This window comes from Benincasa hispida, chromosome 6 (genome assembly GCF_027475165.1).
Source record: "Benincasa hispida cultivar pf3 chromosome 6, pf3_genome.v1.1, whole genome shotgun sequence".
Classification (NCBI taxonomy): Eukaryota; Viridiplantae; Streptophyta; class Magnoliopsida; order Cucurbitales; family Cucurbitaceae; genus Benincasa; species Benincasa hispida.
Genome location: NC_143483.1, coordinates 30,823,324 through 30,846,782, shown reverse-complemented (window position 1 = coordinate 30,846,782; position 23,459 = coordinate 30,823,324).

The following is a 23,459-nucleotide window of genomic DNA, read 5'->3' as shown; positions in this document are numbered from 1 at the left end:
GAATTCCATCTAGTTGCCACATCTAAACAAACAAGAGCCTTACATTGAATTTTTTTTTTATTTCACACAAGCTTTAAATTTTTCCATTCTCTTAGGTGATGGTCGAACATATCTCACAACATTACGAACAATAGTAACAGAATCATGCATATCATTCAGCCCATAATTTATAATAAGATTAATTATATGGGCACAACACCTCATGTATAATAGTTCTCCATCTAAAACAATAGATTTCTAACTTTTGAGTCTTCTCGTAATATAAAAAATAACCACATTGTTGGAGCTTACATTATCGATGGTGATGGTAAAAATTTTATCAATCCCCCACTTCAACAAACAACTCTTAATCACCTTCCTAATAGTCTCTCCCTTATGATTGCAACTTGACAAAAGCTCAACATCTTCTTATGAAAAACCCATTCAGAATCAATAAAATGTGTAGTGATTACCATGTAGTTCACATTTTCTAGCGAAATCTAAGTGTCAGTAGTAAGATAAACTCTTTAAGCGCTTTTAACTAGAAATGATTTCAACTTTTTTTTTTTCTTTTCAAGATAAAGTTGACATATATCTCTAACAATTGTTACTCTCGATGGAACATCAAACTTAGGACACGATATATGATAGAAATGTCTAAAACCCCCACTCTCAACGAATAAGAACTACAATTCATTTGTAATTATCATCTTAGCACATGCTAATTTACATGCTTGTTAGCTGAACAATGTAGAAAAAAATTACTAGCATTGACTCATTTTCCATCATTTGAGGGTACAAGAGTTAATTTGGTTTATCTTTTTTCTTCTCTATATGGATACTTTTTACATTTATTTCTTGTGCTTCCACAAAGTGCTAGTTCCACAACTACTAGTATCACATGCGTAATCCTTACCACAATAGTTACACTTACACTTAGCTCCATCATTAGCACTCGCTTCCATTTTTATTAAATGATCCACATAGAAGTTGGTTTATTAGGTCTCTTTTATTTGGACTTGAGAGATAGAAATGGTATATGTTTAGGAGTTTGACTTATATTAAGAGGAGGAGGAGAAGCAATTTCATTATTACTGGTACTTTTGTCCATCTATAAAATAAATGAAACTAATAAACAACAACCCACTTATACCTACCAATACAATAAAAAAACCAACCACTCAATACTCAATTAACTCAAAAATTCAACCACATGTATCTATCCATATTTGGTAGAAGGTGAAAACGTGATCTATCTAACACAAAGAAGACATACAAGACCATTTCAAGGAGTAAAACCAAATAAAAATAGGATCATCACTGATGAGCCAATTTATTCATTTATATTCATTGTTATTTATTATTATTTTTTTTTTGTAAGTTAGGAATAGAAATCGTGTAATTCGAAATAGTTTTTCAAAATTTTCTTTAGTTAGCAAATTTTTCAGCTATACTTTGTTGTTTTTAATATCCAAAATTTATTAGTAATGAAGTATACAGTTTCATATTACTATAACCAAAACATAATTTAATAGAAAAACAAAAATAAGAAGAGTTAAAAAACTCGAAAACTCAACCACACATATCACAAATACAATACAATAAAGATTAAAATTTAAAATATTCAACTCACCATGAAGTTAGATAACAGTGATTCTGCCGTAGCCGACTCCATGTCCATGGTGACGACTTTTGGAGAATCAACTATTCTTGAGAAATTGTGAGGATGAAAAAAATTAATTATATTAATAAAAACTAATTTACAGACAAAAGTGTGCACCAAAATTTGAAATGTAAGTACTTCCTAAACAGAAGCGTGAATTTTCAATGTTATGGTGATATTTTCAGCTTCTGTGGTAGTATGTTTTGATGTTGTGACATCACAAAAAGGGATTTTGATTAAGATTTTAATATTGTAAAGTAACAAATAACTTGAAATGTACTTGTGAGTGTGACAATCTGAGATCGTGAGGTAGACAGAGCATGGGTCGTGGAAGACAGTGAAGAGAACTGAGGGAGACGGAGACCGGTGAGTTGGAGACGAGTCAAATCTGCGGGAGATAAAGAAGGGAGATGGCGGTGGGCGGTGGGCGGTGAGGCATCTTAGATTGGTAGTCGGTGAGCGAGCTGAAGCGTTCGGCGAGAAGGTTGAGGGAGAGAACAGATGAGAAGGTTGAGGGAGAGAAGAGACGACACGAGGTTGAAGGGAGACAGTGGTCGCTGGTCGATGAACGAGCTGAAGGTTGAAGGCTTGATGCATGAACATGAAGAGAGCGAGGCTGAGCCTATGAGAGTGAGATTAAGAGAAGAATGAAATTAGGTTTGTTTAAAATTTTCCAACCTAAGCCAACCTAAAATATATTTAACCCAATCCAATAGTTTGGTTTTGCTAGTCCAAGTTGGTCCGGTTACCGTTTTTTTTAACACCTCTAGTAATTACTTGCTTTCGTTGAGGATTCAAATCATTCACGATATGCATCAGTGCTATAGGGTAGTGTCATGACACTGTCTAATTTTTACTGCTTCACCACGCGACACCAAGGGCTTTGAGGGTATTCTTGCCCTTTCTTATTCTTTGAAGCCTCGAGTGCTCCGTTAAGACCAACTGAAGATTGGTGTGACTATTTGTTCAGCTAAACTAGAAGACAACTTATATGTGTTAAGACCAACTGAATCAAAAGAACTTTTGAATCATGATATGTTTAAAATTGCTAATACTCAAACAAAAAGAGAAGAATTACTCTAAGTAACAATGATATGTATCTTTGGCATTTGAGATTATGCCATATAAATCTTGATATGATCGAAAAATTGGTAAAAAATGGACTTCTAAACAAGTTAGAAGATGATACATTACCTCCATGTGAATCTTGTCTCGAAGGAAAAATGACTAAAAGACCTTTTAGCAGAAAAAGTTATAGAGCCAAAGAACCCTTAAAGCTCATACATTCGGATCTTTGTGGTTCAATGAAGAAAACTCCATCTCTTTCATAGATGATTATTCTATTGGGATTGGTGTCCTAAATCTCTCTTGTATTCTGGTAGTTTGTAAACTCTGTATAAACAAATTGTTATTATTAAAATAATTGTTATTTTATGAGCATATGCTTAATCAAATAAACAAAGATTCTAGGTTATTTTATGTAATTTAAACATATATGTAGAGACATACAGATGGATCATGTTTAAATGATAACCTAAATGGTCCATAGTAGATGGATAATACTAGGTGCTTTATCCTTGTGACACTATGGATACGACCCATTTTGTAGTTGTTACAAAATGTTGTAAAGTACTACAAATGATCTGACCTTGATCGTTCATGTAGAGACATGTGAGCGAGGGTATCCTATACAAAGAGTTTGTATAAGACCAGTCAATGAAGTAAATATTATTATTATATAACGCCGTTAATAGTAGAGACTCACATTTCACCAGAATGACCATAGGTGACATGACTTGATTTCTGAGTGAATTGTGAACTCCTGCCAATGAAGGCGGTCCTTTGATTTGAATGTGTCAAAGTGGTCAATTTACCGACTCATATACCTACTATTTTGGTGATTTGTCTGGTTGGAGAACTGGGAAAACAACTGCACAAGACAGAATTCACTTATTCTCTGATGTCGGAGTAAGTAGATAAATTGTCCCTTAAGGGTTGATTTTGGGACTTGAACAATGTGACGTCACTCCCTCTCTTGGCTCGAGAGGGGTTTGGTCATAGTTGGACTATGACTTATTATTCATTAGAGGGATCAGTGGTACTTAAAGGGTTGGATGTAATTACATGGGCAAAATAGTAATTTTGGCCCATCTGTACTTACGAACTTGTGAAGGGTCATCGCACTGTTAGACTGATTATATCCAGTGGGCACAAAAATATATCTATAGTGTGAAGAGTACAACTATAGATCTTTAGTTGAGTGACCGACAGTTAATGAATGTTGAGGTCTTTAATTAAAGAAGTTCAATTAATTATTCAAGTACTATTGGAGCTTCAATCTACAGATCCAAGGTCCCCTCTGTAGTTCAACTAGGATTATTGAGATTTCATTTTGGATTAATTTGAATTGTTCAAATTAATTGAGGGATTAATTATATATATGATATAATTAATTTAAATTAATTATATGTGATATAATTAATATAACATATTTGATACATTATAATATAAACTTTACTTTAAGACGAATTAAATATTTGAATTTGATTCAAATACTTATATGGATTGGATTCATTAATTACATTTAATATAAATTTGATACATATTAAATGTCATATATGATTGAGAGAATTCAAACTATAGGTTATATGTTATATTAGATCTAACATATAGTATAATATATATACTATATAATAAAGTGATTATTATATAATTATATATTTTTAATTAAATTTAAATAGTTTTAATTTAATTTGAGTTTAATAAAAGAGAGAGTTATAACTCACTCCCTTGTTTTTTCTCTCTTTCTAGAACGTGAGAGTGGAAAATTTTTATGAGATCATCTTCTTCCTTCCAAAAACAGACAGAAGGTTTGTATGTTTTTTGGTACTCTCCAAGAACGATAAATATTTTTTCTTATTCTAATATTTCTCCCTTTCCCAATATCAACAGAGAAGTCCACAACTCTCTATGTAGTTCTCATCCCTAAGGAGAATACAGGAAGATCATTTGTGGTGGTATCCACATTGAGGTTTGTTTCTGTACGAAGAGTTCATGACCAATTGAGAGGTAATTTGTGAAAATCTTGGTTCTTCAAGTGTTAGTAAAATTCTAACCCTAATCTTCCTTTTTAATTTAAAAGCATGCTGTAAAATATGTATGATATGCATAATGAGTTCCCTGTGTATTTTAATTACTGTGAAATTTCAAATTTGGGACACGATCTGCACTTCCGCATCAGATCTCACAGTCTTTCGATTGGTACCGGAGCAGAAACGAAGGAGTTCGCATCTGTACAGTAGGCGACTGTACAGTAGCGTCGTGACGCTGCGATGCGGTAGACGGAGATGATTTTTTGTAGCGTTGCGACGCTCTAGATGGAAACTTCATGAGATTCGTGAGTATGGCAGTTCAGAAATCGGTTTATGGGAGGTTTGAGTTTTAGGCGGTCCGATTCGTGCTGTTCAAGGTCCGATTCACCTGTTTGAACCGGTTCAACTATTTTTTGATGTAATAATTAGTTTTTTAATTAATTAAATTAATATAAATGTTATATTAATTTATTTAATTGTTTAGAAGTTCAATCTCAGTCCAATAATTATTCTTTAAATTATGCATTTGATGTATGGTTTACTTTATATATTTACATGTCATAATGTATGTCATATAGTAAAATTCTACTATATGTTATGCATTTAATAATGCATCATAAATATTATAAATGTTATAATATAGTTGGATGATTTATTTTATAGAATGCTCATGCATCATATAATATAAGTATTATAATATATGTTTGCGTGCGTAATAACATTATCATGTATCATTTATATTATAAGAGTTATACTATATAGTCAGATGTATGTATGAATGTTATTATTTTTATTTCATTACTTTAGTATATAATTGTTATGTATGTTGAATAATGAAATTGAGATTGCATGAAGCTTGACACTACTTTAGACAATTTTATTAAATGTTATAATTTTACTACGTATGTCATTAAATGCAATGTATGGTTTTAATTTGTTTCATTTATTTTATGATAGTTATAATTAAATGAAAATAGAAATTCGAAGTTACGGGGTCATTTTGCCGAGTTCCTTCGACATGGTTCTCTCAAGTGCCCTAGTATACTCTACTTGTTCACCTGTGTCGGTTTGGGGTACGGTCAGTTCACCGGGAGGATCGCCCTCCCAATTAGAAGTTTTTTCTTGGAAGTTTCAACCTTGTTAACTATGACAACAGTTGCGACTATAAACAGACTCGTGAATATGACGGGGCGGTACGCTCCGCTCTCTCGGGACCCCTACTCTAATAAAAAATCTAAAGGCCCCTACTAAAAGGCGAGCACTGGAATCAATAAGAATTGCATGCAAACTTAGGTCAAAATCATTTTTAAAAAATAGTTAACATATGATTAACCTAAGTTCACAATATTTCTAATATGATTAAAAATTATTTTAATCTTTTTAATCAATTTAATAGGATTAAATTGGTTTTAATAAAATATTAAAATTGTAGCAAATGTATCTATAAGGGACCTTTGTCTAAGGCTAGTTCTGTCTAGGCTGTAGTATTTAAGCTGATGAAAATGGAACACCCCTACTTGGAAACTGACCTGGAAGGTGAATTAGATAGATTTGCTACAAGCATGCAATTTTTTATTATAGTTTGTTAAAATGTTTAATGAACATTAATAAAAATTATTTAACTATCCAAAGTAAATGTTACTATTGGACAAACTTAGTAAAAATAATTAGCCATATTTTTCTTAAGTTAAATAAACCTTAAGTTTTTTAAAATACTCAGTGGGAGAAAAAAGATGTATACGATATGTCAATCTTCCACTCATGTTTCTCCTTTAATATTTACACCGTGAGACTCATACTTGGCCTTGAGGTGCCTTGGGAGCATCCCTCTTTGGATGGCATTTGCATGGGTCAATATCAAGGTGAATAGAGAAAGTATTTATGGTAAGTAGGGGAGGGATGTATGTCAACATGTCCTATGGTCTCCTTCATTAGTTTGCACTGTGAGATCTTCTTGCACGGCCTCAAGGCGCCTTGGGAGCGTCCCTCTTCAGGTGGTTTGTGCATTAGGTCAATATCAAGGCGAACTCTATAAATGGATAGGATCGTTTTAGTTTTTGTCCTAATCAGTTTGTTCCCTTCGGTTAGCTTATTGGGGCGGAACTTTAGGGTCTAAAGTAAAGGGTAACACTTACGAAAATTGTTAAACTAGTTAATGATTTCTTGACCAAATTAATGATGACTAATTATTATAGGAATAAAGAGCTATTTTGATATAATAATTGGTTGAGAGTGTCTCAGTTGAGTGAAGGGACAACTGACTACCCTTCGGTGGATTTTGTCTTAAGTAGCTGAAGCATCATTACAAAAATTAGATGTTAAATGGGGTTCATTCATTTTTTGCTAAATTGATTGGATGTTTTAAAGGTATACTAAAATCTAATGTAGATCAATTTGTTTCATTTCAGCAAAATGTCAAATTGTATTTTTCTGTCATTTTCCTTTACTTGTTTGACCATATTTAATTATACAACTTGGAAAGATTCGATTAAAACCTTTTTCGTGGTTAACGATCTCAACTTCGTCTTGACTGAGGATTTCCCTCAAGTCCTAACCCCTGATGCAACATGAAATGTTCGTGAGGCATACAAAATCTGGATGAAGGCCAATAATAAGGCTCGAGTTTACATTTTAGCAAGCATACATGATGCCTTGGTCAAAATATTTGAGAGCATGGTCATCGCATATCAGATCATGCAATCAATATAAGAATTGTTTGAGTGAAAGTTCTCATAATTTAAGTAAAATGGGGTTGATGACGACGAAACTAGTAATATTAGCCCTCTAAATAAACTCCAATCCATATTGAATGTCAAAGGAAAAATAGAGAAAGAAAATGTTGCCAAATCTAGCGAAGTTAATCAACGAGGTTCGTCGTCTAAGGTGAAACTTGGAATTTATGATATGGGTTTAGGAGCTGATCCCACTACTTTCTTGAAAAAGAAGAACTATGATGAAGATAAATTTGATTTAATTGTCTTGGAGACGTGCTTAGTAGAGAATGATGATTTTGTCTAGATAGTTGATTCAGGAGCTACAATCACGTATGTTCTTCCTATCAAGGATTTAATTCCTGGAGACAATTGATAGCTGTAGATATGACTTTTAGAGTTGGTACTGGTGAGGTCATTTTAGCTGTTTTCGTAGGTAGGCTTAAGTTATTTTTGAACAAGAAACGATATATGTTATTGGATGACGTGTATATAGTTCCCAATATCAAGAGAAACTTAATTTTTGTTTCTTATTTTATTGAAAAAAAGTATTTCCTATTATTCTTTGAAATAAAGTGTTTATTTTTAAGAATGGAATGGAGCTATGCTTTGGTTCAATGAAAAATAACTTGTATGTACTAAGACCGTTAGTTACAAAAGCTGTCCTAAATACTGAAATGTTTAATACGACAACAACTGCTAAAAGATTGAGGATTTCTCCTAATGAAAATGCCCACCTTTGGCATCTAAGATTAGGTCATATTAATATCAATAGGATTGAGAGATTGGTGAAAAATAGACTTCTAAATGGTTTAGAAGAATACTCTTTACTTGTATGTGAGTCGTGCCTTGAAGGCAAAATGACAAAATGACCTTATACTAGAAAAGGTTATAGAGCCAAAGAGACCTTGAAGCTTATACATTCGTATCTCTGCAGCCCGATGAATGTAAGAGCAAGAGAAGGGTATGGATATTTCATCTCTTTCATCTAGATATGGTATCTATACCTAATGCAACACAAGTCTGAAGTAGTTGAAAAGTTCAAGGAGTACAAGACGGTCACTTGTTAGGTAAAAAGATAAAAACACTATAGTCTGATCGTGATGGAGAGTATATGGACTTAAGATTCCAGAACTATATGATAGAACATGAAATTACGTCCCAACTCTTAGCCCCTAGTATACCTCAACAAAATGGTGTATTAGAAAGGAGAAATAGAACCCCGTTGAACATGGTTTGGTCTATGATGAGCCATGATCAACTTTGTGTCTCATTTTGGGGATATGCAGTAGAGACTGCTATTTACATCTTGAACAACGTTCTCTCAAAGAGTGCTTCTAAAACACCTTTTGAGTTATGGAGAGGTCGTAAAGGTAGTTTACACCACTTCAGAATTTGAGGATGTCCAACCCATGCTAATGATAAACCCCAAAAAGTTGGAACCTCGTTCAAGAGTATGCATATTTGTAGGCTATCCTCAGGAAACGAGAGGTGAGTACTTATTTGATCCGAGTGAGTACAAAGTGTTTATATCAACAAATGCTACTTTCTTTGAAGAAGACCACATGAGGAACCATAAACCATAAAGTAACATAGTTTTAAGTGAAATTTCTAATGAATCTATTGAAACTTTAACAAGAGTTGTTGAAGAGGTTGATACATCAACAAGAGTTTTTTATGTCGGTTCATCTAGTCATACATATCCATCTCAAGAGTTGAGATTGCCTTGATGTAGTGAGAGGTTCATGAACCCACTGTACAATACATGGGTTTAACATAAGCCCAAGACATCATAACCGATGATGGTGTTGAGGATCCGATATCTTAACAACAAGCAATGGAAGATGTTGACAAGGATGAATGAATTAAAGCCAAGAAATGGAGTCTATGTCCTTTAATTCTGTCTGAGAGCTTGTAGATCAACCTGATGGGGTAAAACCTATAGTTGGTAAGTGGATCTACAAGAGAAAAAAAGGTGTAGATGGAAAGGTACAGATTTTTAAAGCTAGACTTGTGGCAAAGGGTTATACCCAGATTGAAGGAGTGGACTATGAAGAAACTTTCTCGCCTATTTTCATGTTAAAGTCTATTAGAATTCTCTTGTCGATAGCCACATATTATGACTGTGAAATATAGAAAATGGACGTCAAGACTGCTTTTTTGAACTACAATCTTGGAAAGACCATCTACATGAATCAACCAGAAGGATTCATTGAACAAGATCAAGAAAAAAAAGTTTGCAAGCTTAATTGGTCCATTTATGGACTGAAACAAGCATCTCAATCTTGGAATATAAGATTTGATACTCGATCAAATCTTATGGTTTTGATCAAAATGTTGATGAGACTTGTGTTTACAAAAGAATCATCAACAACTTTGCCTGTGTTGTATGTGGATGATATCTTACTCACTGAGAATGATGTAGGTTTTCTGACTGATGTAAAGAAATGGTTAGTCGCCTAATTCTAAATGAAATATTTGGGAGAGGCGTATTTTGTTCTAGGGATCCAGATCATCGGGGATCGTAAGAACAAAAGGTTAGCCTTGTTTCAGGCATCATATATTGACAAGATGCTTGTCAGATATTCAATGCACAATTCCAAGAAGGATTTATTACCTTTCAGGCATGGAATTGTATTGTCTAATGAATAGTTCTCTAAGACTCCTTAAGAGGTTGAGGCAATGAGATGAATTCCTTATACATTGGCTGTTGGTAGCCTTATGTATGCAAATTTATGTTCGAGACCTGATATTTTCTATATAGTAAAGATTGTGAGCAAATATCAATCCAATCCAGGATTAGCTCACTGGACAGTGGTCAAAACAATCCTCAAGTACCTTCAGAGAACGGGGGACTATATGTTTGTGTATGGAGATAAAGATTTGATCCTTATAGAATACATGAACTCTGACTTTCAGACTGATTGGGATTCTCAGAAATCCTTATTAGGGTCAGTGTTTACTTTGAATGGAGGAGCTATAATTTAACGGAGCATCAAGCAAGGATGCACCACCGATTCACTATGGAAGCGAAATATGTAGTTGCTTGTGAAGCTACTAAAGAGGCTGTTTGGCTTAAAAAGTTTCTTACTGATTTGGAAGTTGTTCCAAATATATCTTTGCCCATCACACTTTATTGTGATAACAGTAGTGCTTAAGCAAATTTTGAGGAACCTAGGAGTCATCAAAGAGGCAAACACATTGAGTGGAAATATCACTTTATTCGAGAGATTGTGCAACGATGTGATGTGATTGTCAAGAAGATTGCTTTGGAGATAACATTGTTGATTCATTTACAAAGGGGCTCACGGCTAAAGTGTTCGAGGGTCATCTAGAAAGTATATGTCTATGAGATATGCAACATATTGTTTAGGGCAAGCGGGAGATGTTACTGGGTATAGTGTATGCCTTAGTTTATTACATTTTGTACTTTATTTGTATTGTACATTTCATTCTCTTAGCTTTAAGACAAATGGGAGATTGTTGGGATTGGTGTCCTAAATATCTTCTATTTTCTTGTAATTTGTAAACTCTGTATAAACAAATTGTTATTTCATGAGCATACACTCAATCTAATAAACAAGGTCTTAGGTTATTTTATGTAATTTAAACATGTATGTAGAGATATACAGGTGGATCATATTTAAATGATAACCTAAATGATCTATAGTAGATGGATAAGACTAGGTACCTTATCCTAGTGACACTATAAATACAACCTGCTTTGTAGTTGTTATAAAGTGTTATAAAGTACTATAAATGATCTGATCTTGATCTTGATCATTCATATGGAGACATGTGAGTGGAGGTATCTTATAAAAAGAGTTTGTAGAAGACTGGACCACGAAATGAATAGTCTCATTATATAACACCGTTAATAGTAGAGACTTACATTTTACCAGGATAACCATAGGTGACATGACCTGAATCCTGAGTGAGTTGTGAACTTCTACCTATGAAGGCGGTCCTTTGATTTGCATGCATGAGAGTGGCCAGTTCAACGACTCATTATACCTACCATTTTGGGAATTCATCTGATTGGGGAGTTGGGTATACAGCTACATAGGACGAAATTCACTCCTTCCTTGATGTCGGGGTAAGTAGATTAATTGCTCCCTTAAGGGTTGATTTTGAGGCTTGAACAATGTTGCGCCACACTCTCTCTCGGTCCAAGAGGGGTTTGGTCATAGTTGGACTATGACTTATTGTTTATTAAAGGGATCAAATTATGACTTATTGTTTATTAAAGGGATCAATGACACTTAAGGAGTTCGATGTAACTACAGGGGCAAAATGATAATTTTGCCCAACTATACTTACGAGCAAATTGTGAAGGATCATCGCACTATTGATTGGTTATATCCAATGGACACAGAAATATATCTGTAGTTCGAAGAGTGCAGTTTTTGATCTTTAGTGATGTGACCGACAGTTAATGGATGTTGAGTAATTGAATTAAAGACGTTTAATTAATTATTCAAGTACTATTGGAGCTTCAATCTATATATCTATAAGGCCCACTCTATAGCTCAACTGAGATTATTGAGAATTAATTTTGGATTAGTTTGAATTGTTCAAATTAATTGAGGGATTAATTATATATATGATTTAATTAATTTAAATTAATTATATGTGATATAATTAATAGAATGTATTTGAGACATTATAATATAAAGTTTACTTTGAGAGAAATTAAATATTTGAATATGATTCAAATACTAATTATATGGATTGGATTCATATAATTATATTGAATATAAATTTGATTTATATTAAATGTCATAAATGATTGAGTGAATTCAAACTATAGGTTATATTGTATTTGATACAATATAACAACTATAGGTTATATGTTATATTAGAGATATCATATAGTATAATATATATATTATATAATAAAGTGATTATCATATAATTATATATTTTTAATTAAATTAAAATAGTTTTAATTCAATTTGAATTTAATAAAAGGGAGTTATAACTTTCTCCCCTGTTTTTTCTCTCTTTACAGAATGTGAGAGTGGGAAGTTTTTACAAGATCATCTTCTTCCTCCAAAAAACATAAAAACAGACAGAAGGTTTGTATGTTTTTTGGTACTCTCTAAGAACGATAAAAATTTTCTCTTCTTCTAATCTTTCTCCTTCTCCCAAAATCAATAGAGAGACCCACAACTTTCTCTATAATTCGCATCCCTAAGGAGAATATAAGAGGCTCATTTGCAGTGGTGTCCACGTTGAGTTTTGTTTCTATATGAAGAGTTTATGATCAATTGGGAGGAAATTCATGAAGAGTTTATGACCAATTGGGAGGAAATTCATGAAGATCTTGGTTCTTTAAAGGTTAGTAAAATTCTAACCTGATCTTTCTTCTGAATTAAAAAACATGTTGTAAAATATGTATGACATGCAGAATGAGTTTTCTATGTATTTTAATTACTGTGAAATTTGAAAATTAAGACATGATTCGCGCTTCCGCATCGGACCTCATAGTCCATCATATTTAAGGTATGGTTACTTATACCTAACGGAAAATAAGTCAGAAGCCTTTGAAAAGTTTAAAGAGTATAAGGTTGAAGTTGAAAACCTATTAGGTAAAACAATTAAAACACTTTGATCTGATCGGGGTGGAGAGTACATGGATTTAGAATTCCAAGACTATATGATAGAACATGGAATTCAATCCCAATTCTCAACATTTGGTCCACCTCAGCAGAAAATTATATCAGAAAGAAGAAATAGAACCTTATTAAATATGGTTCGTTCTATGATGAGCTATGCTCAATTGCCTAACTTGTTTTGGGAGTATGCAGTAGAGACTGCAGTTCACATCTTGAACGATGTTCCCTCGAAGAATGTTTATGAAAAACCTTTCGAGTTATAAAGGGGGTGTAAAACAAGTTTACGTTACTTCAGAATCTGGGATTGTCCTATACATGTGTTAGTTACAAATTCTAAGATGTGGAACCTCGTTCAAGATTATGTCAATTTGTTGGTTACTCTAAGGAAATGAAAGGTGGTTTCTTTTTTGACCCTAAAAAAAATAAGTTGTTTGTATTGACAAACGCAACATTTTTGGAAGAAGACCACATGAGAGATCATAAACCACGAAGCAAAATAGTATTAAGTGAAGTTACTGAAGAATCAACAATGGTTGTTGATGCAACTGGTCCTTCATCAAGAATTAATGACGAAGCCAACACTTCAGATCAGTCTTGTCCTTCTCAATCATTAAGAGTGTGTCGATGCAGTAGGAGGGTTGTGATACAACCTGACCATTACTTGGGTTTAATTGAAACTCAGGTTGTCATACCAGATGATAATGTTGAAGACTAGAATCCTATAAACAGGCAATGAATGACATGGCAATGACCAATGGGTCAAAGTCATGGACCTGAAAATGGAGTTTATGTACTCCAATTCAGTATGGGATCTTGTAGATCCACCTGAAGGGGTAAAATCCATAGGGTGAAAATGGATCTATAAAAGAAAGAGAGATGTAGCTAGAAAGGTACAAACCTTCAAAGCTAGACTTATAGCAAAGTGTTATACCCAGAGGAAAGAGGATGACTATGAGGACACTTTTTCCCCTATTGCTATGTTTTAGTCTATTAGAATTCTCTTGTCTATAGCCACATATTATGACTATGAGATGTGACAAATGGATATCAAAATTGCTTTTCTAAATAAAAATCTTGAAGAGATCAGCCCGAGGGGTACATAGCCCGAGGTTAGGACCAAAAAGTTTGCAAGTTGAATTGATCCATTTATGGGTTTAAACAGGCATCTAGATCTTTGAACATTAGATTTGATACAACGATCAAATCTTTTGGTTTTGATCAAAACGTAGATAAACCTTGTATCTACAAGAAAGTCCTCAACGATAAAGTAGTTTTCTAGTACTTTATGTGGATGATATCCTATTCAATGAGAATGGTGTAGGGTACCTTTCTGACATTAAGAAACAGTATCCTAAGACACCTTAAGAAGTTAAGGATATTAGACATATTTCCTATGCCTCAACTGGGGGCAGCTTAATGTATACTATGCTCTGCACTAGGCCAAATATTTATTATGCAGTGGGAATCGTTAATAGGTACCTGTCCAATCTAGGGTTAGACCACTGGATTGCAGTTAAGAATGTCCTCAAGTAAATCAAGAGAACGAGGGACTATAAGATGGTGTATAGAGTAAAGGATTTGATCCTTACAGGATACACTGACTCTGATTTCAAAACTGAGAAAGATTCTAGAAAATCCATGTCAGGATCAGTGTTTACCCTAAATGGGGGAGTTGTAGCTTGGCATAGTATCAAGCAAGGATGTATTGCAGATTCCACTATGGAAGCTGAGTATGTAGCTGCTTGTGAAGCAGAAAAGGAAGCAGTTTGGCTAAGAAAGTTCCTAAGTGATTTGGAAGTGGTTCCAAATATGGATTGCCCATCAGTGGGGCAGTAGCCAACTCTAAAGAACCTCGCATTCACAAATGAGGAAAGAATATTGAGAGGAAGTATCATCTGTCATGGGAGATTGTGCAAAGAGGAGATGTGATCATCACAAAGATTGCCTTAGAGCACAACATTGCTGATCCATTTACAAAGGCTCTCTCGACTAAAGTGTTCAAGGGTCATCTAGATAGTCTAGGTCTATGAAACATGTATATTGTATAATCTAGGACAGGTGAAAGATGTGTAATGAGTATATGGATGCTTTAGTTTATTGTATTTATTTAAAATAATCCCACATTTTGGATTTTGATATCATGCACAACCCATTGACTAGAGTTTTAGTTCAAGTGTGAGTTTTTTGGGTTTTATGTGTAGGATTGTATCAACAACAACGGAAGCACAAGGATCATCTAAGCACTCAAATTCACTAATTATGGCAAAATATAAAGCATGCTTTTGCAGAAACAAGTGAGTTTCAAGACACACCTCTTGTAGAACTTCTTCAAAGCTCCTTCACCAGCTGCTATCTTCTCAAAATCCTATTGTAGACCACCTCAAGATCTTCTTCATTATTCTCTTGATGCTCTTGATTGAGTTATGGGACTCAAAACAAGCTTGAATCAAGGGATAAAGGAGAAATGCTCACTGCAGTAATCTTGTTGAAGAACTCTTTCTTCAACCCGAATTTTCTCTAAAATTCTCTATAGATTGCCTGCCATATTTTCACTTTAATCTTTTCATTATATTGTAGATCAACATGCAAAGAAAAGAGTTGCATGAGTTGAAGCTCATGCTTGGAGAAGACAAGGCCAAGATAATGCCATTCGAGTGAGCTACTTAAGTGATGGATAATGGAAAAACTTCTTTTTCCATTTTGTGTGTTTTGTTTTCTAATTTTCCAATTTTATCTAAAAACAAAATTTGATTTTATAAAATCTATTTTCATTTTAAATATGAAAATTTTAATTAATTTCATAAATTAATTATTAAATAAAACTTAATTAATTTAATATCAAATATTAAATTAATTTTAACACATATCTATTTTTATATATTTAAAACATATTTAAATATATATAAATTCTACTATTCCGTTTAATACTCAAATTAAACATGTAATTATATCTCATATAATTACTAATTCCCTTAATTCTAATTGAACGATTCAAATTAACTTATCACGCTATTCTAGAGCTAGTCCATTACGAACTAGTAGCGGACCTCCCAGACCTACAGATCATGGGCTCCAACGATCTGAGATTAATTGGCTAAACTCATTAGACCAAATTAATCTCCATTCGTTAACTAATGTGTTACTCCACTAAACCCCACAGTTGCCCTCCTCTCACTATAGATATATTATGTTCACATGATTTAACCATAATCAGCAAGTCGACCCTTCACAGGTTGTTCGTAATAACGGCTGGGTCAAATATTTGTTTTACCCCTGAGATTATGTCTTATTCTTCAAGTCCCTACTGATTCTTTAATGAACAACTGGTTTGTGATCCAATCAATTAACCAAACTCTCTCAGCTTAGTGAGAGGGTGGGACCCCTTGTTCAAGACTTGGATTCAGTACTTGAGAGAACAATCTTTCTCCTATCCCTAAATCGGGTAGGCGTGAACTCCATTTTACACCTTATGTCCCCAGCTATCTCTCCGGTCTTACCCCTGAAATGGGAGTCTTATTGAGCCGACGCTATTGAGCCAACCCTCAACTATGCAAATCCAAGGGCAATCCCAAAAAAACAAAAGTTCATAGTTAACTCAGGATTAAGATCGAGTTACCTAGGTCATCTAGGTGAAATAGTCAGTCTTAAACAGTAAACCGCGTTATAAAGTAAGAGTGACTTATTTCTTGGTCCTGATCTTATGCAAACTCATTGCATAGGACGCCCTCACTCCTCATGTCATAATATGTACGAATTAGGATCACATCGTATGTAGCACTTAACAACTCTTTGTAACAATTACAGAGTAGGCCGCATCCAATGGTGTTACCAGAATATGGTTCCCAACTTTATTCATGTACCATAGATCATTTTGACTATTTACTCGAACCTGATCCACTCTTATGTCTCCACATAAAGTTTAAGTGCTCATACAATAGTCATGGGTCTTAGTTTATTGAATTTAGACTTTCATACAATTTATGAGATCAATAACAACTATATTGATAATAGAAAATGTTTATTATTTTACAAACTGCGAGTTTTTAGGACATAAAACCCAACATTATGCCCTAAAAATCGTAGATAGTAAATGTTATTAATTGACCATCATCAATAAAGAGTTATAGATGTTAATTCAATAAATGTTATTATCTTAATAACTCTAAATTCAATAAATTAACATCCAAGGCTGCCTTATGAGTCTTGAACGGTATGTGGGGACATACAAGGATCAATGTTCAAGTTACAACCTAAAGGGTCTATAGCATAGAGATAAAACTAGGTACTTTATCATGGTAACACTATGGATATGACCCATTTTGTATTAAATACAAATGCAATGATCCAACGCGTTCATGTAATTGACATGCGAGTGGAGATATCCTATGTAACGAGTTTGCATAAGGCCGGGCCGTGAAATAGTAACCACTAGATATAACACCATTAACTAGTTAGGTTCCTATTTCAATAGGATAACCTAGGCAACTGAGTCTTAATCCTGAGTATATTATGAACTCTTGGTCACGAGGGATTATTCTTTGATTTATATGGGTAAGGGTGGCTAGTTCGCCGACGCAATATGCATACCATTTTGGGGACAAAACTGAGTGAAGAGCTAGAAACATAGTAATACAAGATGAAATTCACTCATTCCCACCTTAAAGGTAAGTAGATGAGTGTTCCCTTAAATGGTGTCTCGAGAACTTGAACAAAGGGCCCTACCCTTCCATTGGCTCGAGAGGGTTTCTATTTATTGGTTGGACCATAAACAGGTTGTTCATTAGATAAGCACTGATACTTAAGAAGTAAGAGGTAACCCATGGGTAAAACAGTATTTTGACCTAGTTGGAGTTATGAACACTCGTGAAGGACTAACTTGCTATTATTTGTCTATATCCATGGACACAGAAATATATTTGTAGTAAGAAGAGTACAGTTGTGGGTCTCTAGTGGAGTGTACCCACAATTAACGAATATTGATTAACTTGGTCATTGAGTTTAGCCAATTAATCTCATATTGTTGGAGCTTCTGATCTACAGGTCCACCATGTCCTCTTATTAGCTCACTAGAGGGTATTTAAGATGGATGATTTGAATTGTTCAAATTAACTTGAGGAAACCATTGATTATGGATATGCTCTATAATTCGAATTAAATTGGCAAGTGAATTAGCTTCACAACAAATTAATTAATAGAGAGGTATTGTACATATACATACAATGTTTATGATAATTAAATATATATACATTAAATTTGATTTAATGTATAAATAGTTATTTAATTAATGTACAAATTAATTAAATAATTGTTATTTAATTGGGCTAAATTAATTAATAAGTATTATATAATTAATTTTGCTAATTAATTAAATAAGTATTAATTAATTAAATAAGTATTAATTAATTAATTAATTATGGAAAAGGGAAATAGAAAAAGGATTAAGAAAAGGGCTTGGTCCTGCTCTATATAAAGACCTCTCTATGGCCTCTCTGGTAGATACACAGAGACTGACAATACACAATATACAAGTGTTATTGTGCAAAATTTTCCCTAAGCTACAAAGAAAATCCTCTCTACTCTCTAAAACCCTTTTCTCCTCTCCCTCTCCCAATAGTTGGATATCACCTATCCTTCTATTAGAATCCTAGAGAATAACGAGGTTACTCTCGTGGTTATGTTTGAGATTGTTCAAGAAACCGTTCGTGATCAAGATTGTAGAAGGAGTTGTTTGTTGAAACTTCGAGAGGATCGTTCTTGGAACGTGGGAATCTACAAAGGTAAGAATGGTTATAATCTTTTCCCTAAAGCATGCTATTTTGCATGTTTATATTTTGTTAGTGTATAATGAATTTGTTTATGTAAAAATCGAATTAAGGGATGCAAGACGTTTTCACAAAACGCTTCCGCTGCAGGATTTGATCCTTTTAGTCAAATGTTTACTGCTTCACCATGTGACACCAAGGGCTTTAAGGTATTCTTGTCCTTTCTTATTCTTTGAAGTCCCGAATACTCCGTTAAGCTTCTAATAGTTCCAAATTAACCCCAAACTATTCATAATGCCCAAGAATGCATGTAATGCTTGAGTTCCTACAAATATAGACATTTAAACTCATTAATCATTATAAACTAACAAAATTAGAGGCACTAAGATAACTCATCTATGGAGCTATCAATAGCTCACTAAATGTATTATTTATTAAGTTTATATTTTATTAGTTTTGTAGTGGGTTTGGTGAATTTTATGAGAATATTTGATTATTTTGCAAATGTCGAGCAATCTGAGCAAATTAGAGAAACTGGAAGATTTATGATGAAAAAGAAAGTATTAGTTCAAGTTGTTTAGAGATCAAAATAGTGTCCCGACTACAATAGTGAGGGTTTAGCCAAGTGCAATAAGCATTCAAAAACTAGGGAGGAGCTGGAATGGAACCATCAATGAAGCCTTCAACACCATGGGAAAAAAGAAAGTTGAGAAGCTGGTTTTTTCACAGTAGGTAGTTCATATCTATAAGTTTAGTTGAGAAAGGCTGTGTAAAGAATGGGAATATGAGTTGCTTTGGGCTTGAAGCTAAGGAAAAAAGGGTAGAATCTGGAAAAAATTTTGAATTGGGGGAGGGGGAAAGGAAGGGAAAGCCAGGTTGCTACGACTGAAAACTATGAAGTTTTTTAATTTGGATTATAATAGTACGTATTTGAGGTGTAAACTATTTTAATTTGAGGAGAAAATAGTAAACACTATAGCAAATAATAAAAAAATGATAAATGTAAAATAGTAAATAGTGTAGTAAATAGGGGTTTTGAAATAGTATTGATGGTAGTTAATGAGAGATTTTGAAATAATTTTTAATGTAGCAAGATGTAGTTATTATATTTTGACGATAACCCTTACTCCAAATGCCCTTTATAGATGTTTGGTCGAAAATTAGGTTTGTGTTTTGTGATTGGAAAAGGGGAAGACGGGTGGCGACATAGGTGGTGTCACTAGTGTTTGTGTTGTGCCTGCTAGAGCTGACGTACTACATAGCATTTTGTATGTACATTGTTCTAGGGATGCATTTGTAAATATAGGTTACAGGTTGAGATTTTATGTTTTAACTAGATTATTAACAATGGCTGACATAGTTTTGATAAAATCTTACTATTTTCAACTCTCTGGTAACTAGTAAACCAAATCAGTGATGTATCATTATTAATGGATTTTGGATTGTAATCTGGCGTGGTTAATTTTGATCTAATTTTTAAATGATGTGCAGTGTATGCACTCTTGGAGGTAGAATGTGAACTGAAATACATGCTTGAAAGTGTACGTCATCTTTTCTGGTATGGAACTTCTTATATTTAGAAAAACTCTGCCAATATTTTCGTAGAATTTTATTTAACAGAGATTATACCTACGAAGGAAGTTTTTGCTAGCCACTTAATTTGGAAAAAGTTTTAGAATTTGACAATGGGCTCTTTACATTAGCTAGAGTCTATGAAGCACAGATATTTCATGCGAGGTAAAGAATCAGTATCAGACACGTATCGGATACTGATACTTCTATATACTTCACAAATACGTATCTGACACGCGATTTAATGTATCTATTTATATGCGTACTTTTTTGTTTTTAAGAAAAAAAAACAAGTAACTCATATAATCTTTCCCAAGTTAAATTAGGCAATCTATTTAAAAAGCTCACTACTCGAGTCCAAAACTAAAAGAAAAATAAATAAATAACAGACTAAACCATAGACTAGAATCATCTAATCTCCATCTTCACATTTGAGTCCCCACAAAGTCCACCAAAATATAAATTATTTGGATGTCTTCAACAATAAGTTATTCGTATATCTTCATACTTCTCTCTCTAATATTTTCTTCTTCTTCTTCTTCTTCTTTACAATATGAGTCACTTTTCTTTTGTATTTTATTAACTATTGTACTTCAACATCTTAGATGTTGCTTTTTTCGTATTGTATTTCAATGTTTATATTCAATTTTGTGCTATAGTTATTAACTTGTATGCTAAATTTATCTATATCCTAGATTTTTTTAAAGAAAAAAATGTGTCTTTAACATATCAATATTCTCGTTTTATAGAAATATATATTAAAAAAATATATAAAAAAATGGCGTGTCCTTAGACGTATCCGTATCTTAGTTTGTTAGAAATTGACGAATTGCCATATCTAATCGTATCCGTATCTGTATCTGTGCTTCATAGGTTAGAGTCTATTGTTAGCATGCCATGTCCTAGGTTAGTTAGGGTAATTTGGGGTAGGCTGTGTCAATCAAAGAGAGAAAAGAAGGGTTAGGAATAGGTACTGTCGATGGTGATAAATTCATTGTTTGTATATTTGTGGAGCCCAATCCCTCTTTCGATGAAGGCTTCGAGGGAGAAACCATTAAAAAGGGAAGATAAAAGAGATATCCTACCCTCTAATAACATATAATAGAAAAACAACATGAATGACAAGAATAATGCTCTCAACAATGATACTGAGGACCAAGCTATTATTAAAAGGACTATGTCCATCAATTATCAACAAATAATAGTTATGAGAAAGAAAGTTATACAAAAAAAAAAAATAAAGACTAAAAGACAAATAAATATATTTCAAATATACACTAGCGCTTTTGATATCAAAGTTGATGAAAACAAAAGGTGATATCAATGCTTTGGATAGGATGACAGCAAAGCTCTAAAAAGTTTGCATTCTTCTAACGTGGTTGATCATTTTTCTAATTTTATCTCCAATGATTAGATTTGTGGCAGTTTTCAAGAATGGAAGATGCATCGTCTACCATTTCCGAAGTGATGGTGCATGCAAATGTATGCAGTCAAGTTATCGTAAATTAAAATGCCATAAAAGGCTAAGTATCCTCCAATTTTAGCTATTCAGATATCGTTTCAATTTTATTTAGGGGCCGAGTCGTGATGTAAGATAATGCAACTAACTAAGAAAGCAATAAAAGTGATCGAATATGAAGAATTATCAATTAAGAGATGTTTTAGGGAATAGATTATTAGGTTTTATGTCTTAAAACTCGTAGTTTGTAAACAATGAAATTTATTCTGAAAAATTCGATAAGGTATTATTGAATAGATGTTTTGCTTATTAGAAATCCAATAAACCTCAAAGTCCCTTGACTATTGGATGAGTACTTGAACTTTATGTGGAGACATAAAGGTGGATCAGGTTTGAGTAAATAGTCAAAATGATCTATAGAATATGAATAAGGTTGGGTATCTTATTTTGGTAACACTATTGGATGCGACCCCCTCTGTAGTTGTTACAAGGAGTTGTAAAGTGTTACAGACGAAGTGATCCTAATTCGTTCATATGTGGACATGAAGAGTGGGGGTGTCCTTGTGCAAAAGGATCTGTATAAGATTGGATCACGAAATTAGTCACTTTTACTTTATAATACTATTTACTGTTTAAAATTGACTATTTCAAAGCGATGACCTAGGTAACTTGACCTTAATTCTGAACTAACTATGAACTCTTGTTTATTTAGAATTATCCTTAGTTTTGCATAGGTGAGGGTTGGCTCAACAGCGCCGGCTCCATAAACCTCCCATTTCAGGGGTAAGATTGGATAGATAGTTGGAGACATAGGGTGCAAGATAGAATTCACTCCTACCCACTTTTAGGGATAGTAAAGAGGTTGTTCCCTTAAGTGCTGATTCTGGATCTTGAACAAGGGGCCCCGCCCTCTCATTGGCCCGAGAGGGACTCGGTTTTGTTGATTGGATCACAAAAAAATGTTCATTAGGGGATCAGTGGGGACTTAAGAACAAGAGGTAATTTCGAGGGTAAAACAGAGATTTGACCCAGCCGTTATTACGAACAACTTGTGAAGGGTTGACTTATTAATCATGGTTATATCGAGTGGACATAATATATCTACAGTGAGGGGAGTTCAATTATGGGCTTTAGTGGAGTGATCCATTAGTTAAGGGGTTAGATCGGTCTAATGAATTTAATCGATTAATCTCGGATTGTTGGAGCCCATGATCTGTAGGTCCACGAAGTCCCTCTACTAGCTCGAAAATAAATTAGCTCTAGAGTATCGTGATTTAATTTGAAACATTCAAATTAGAATCAAACGGAATTGGAGAATATATATTTAAATATGATTTAAATATATGAAGATGTAATTGTGTAAAATTAATTTAATATCGATATTAAATTAATTAGAATTATTTAAATTGTTTAAATAATTATTTTTTTATTTATTAATTTTATTAGAAAATTAATTTATGAAATTACTTTGTAAAATTAATAAATTTTTTATTTTAGAATTAAAATATGATTTTAAAATCAAAATAGATTTTGGAAATAGAAAAACACAAAAAAATGAAAAAAAAATAGATTTTTCAACTTCATCTTCAAGTTGCTCACAAAG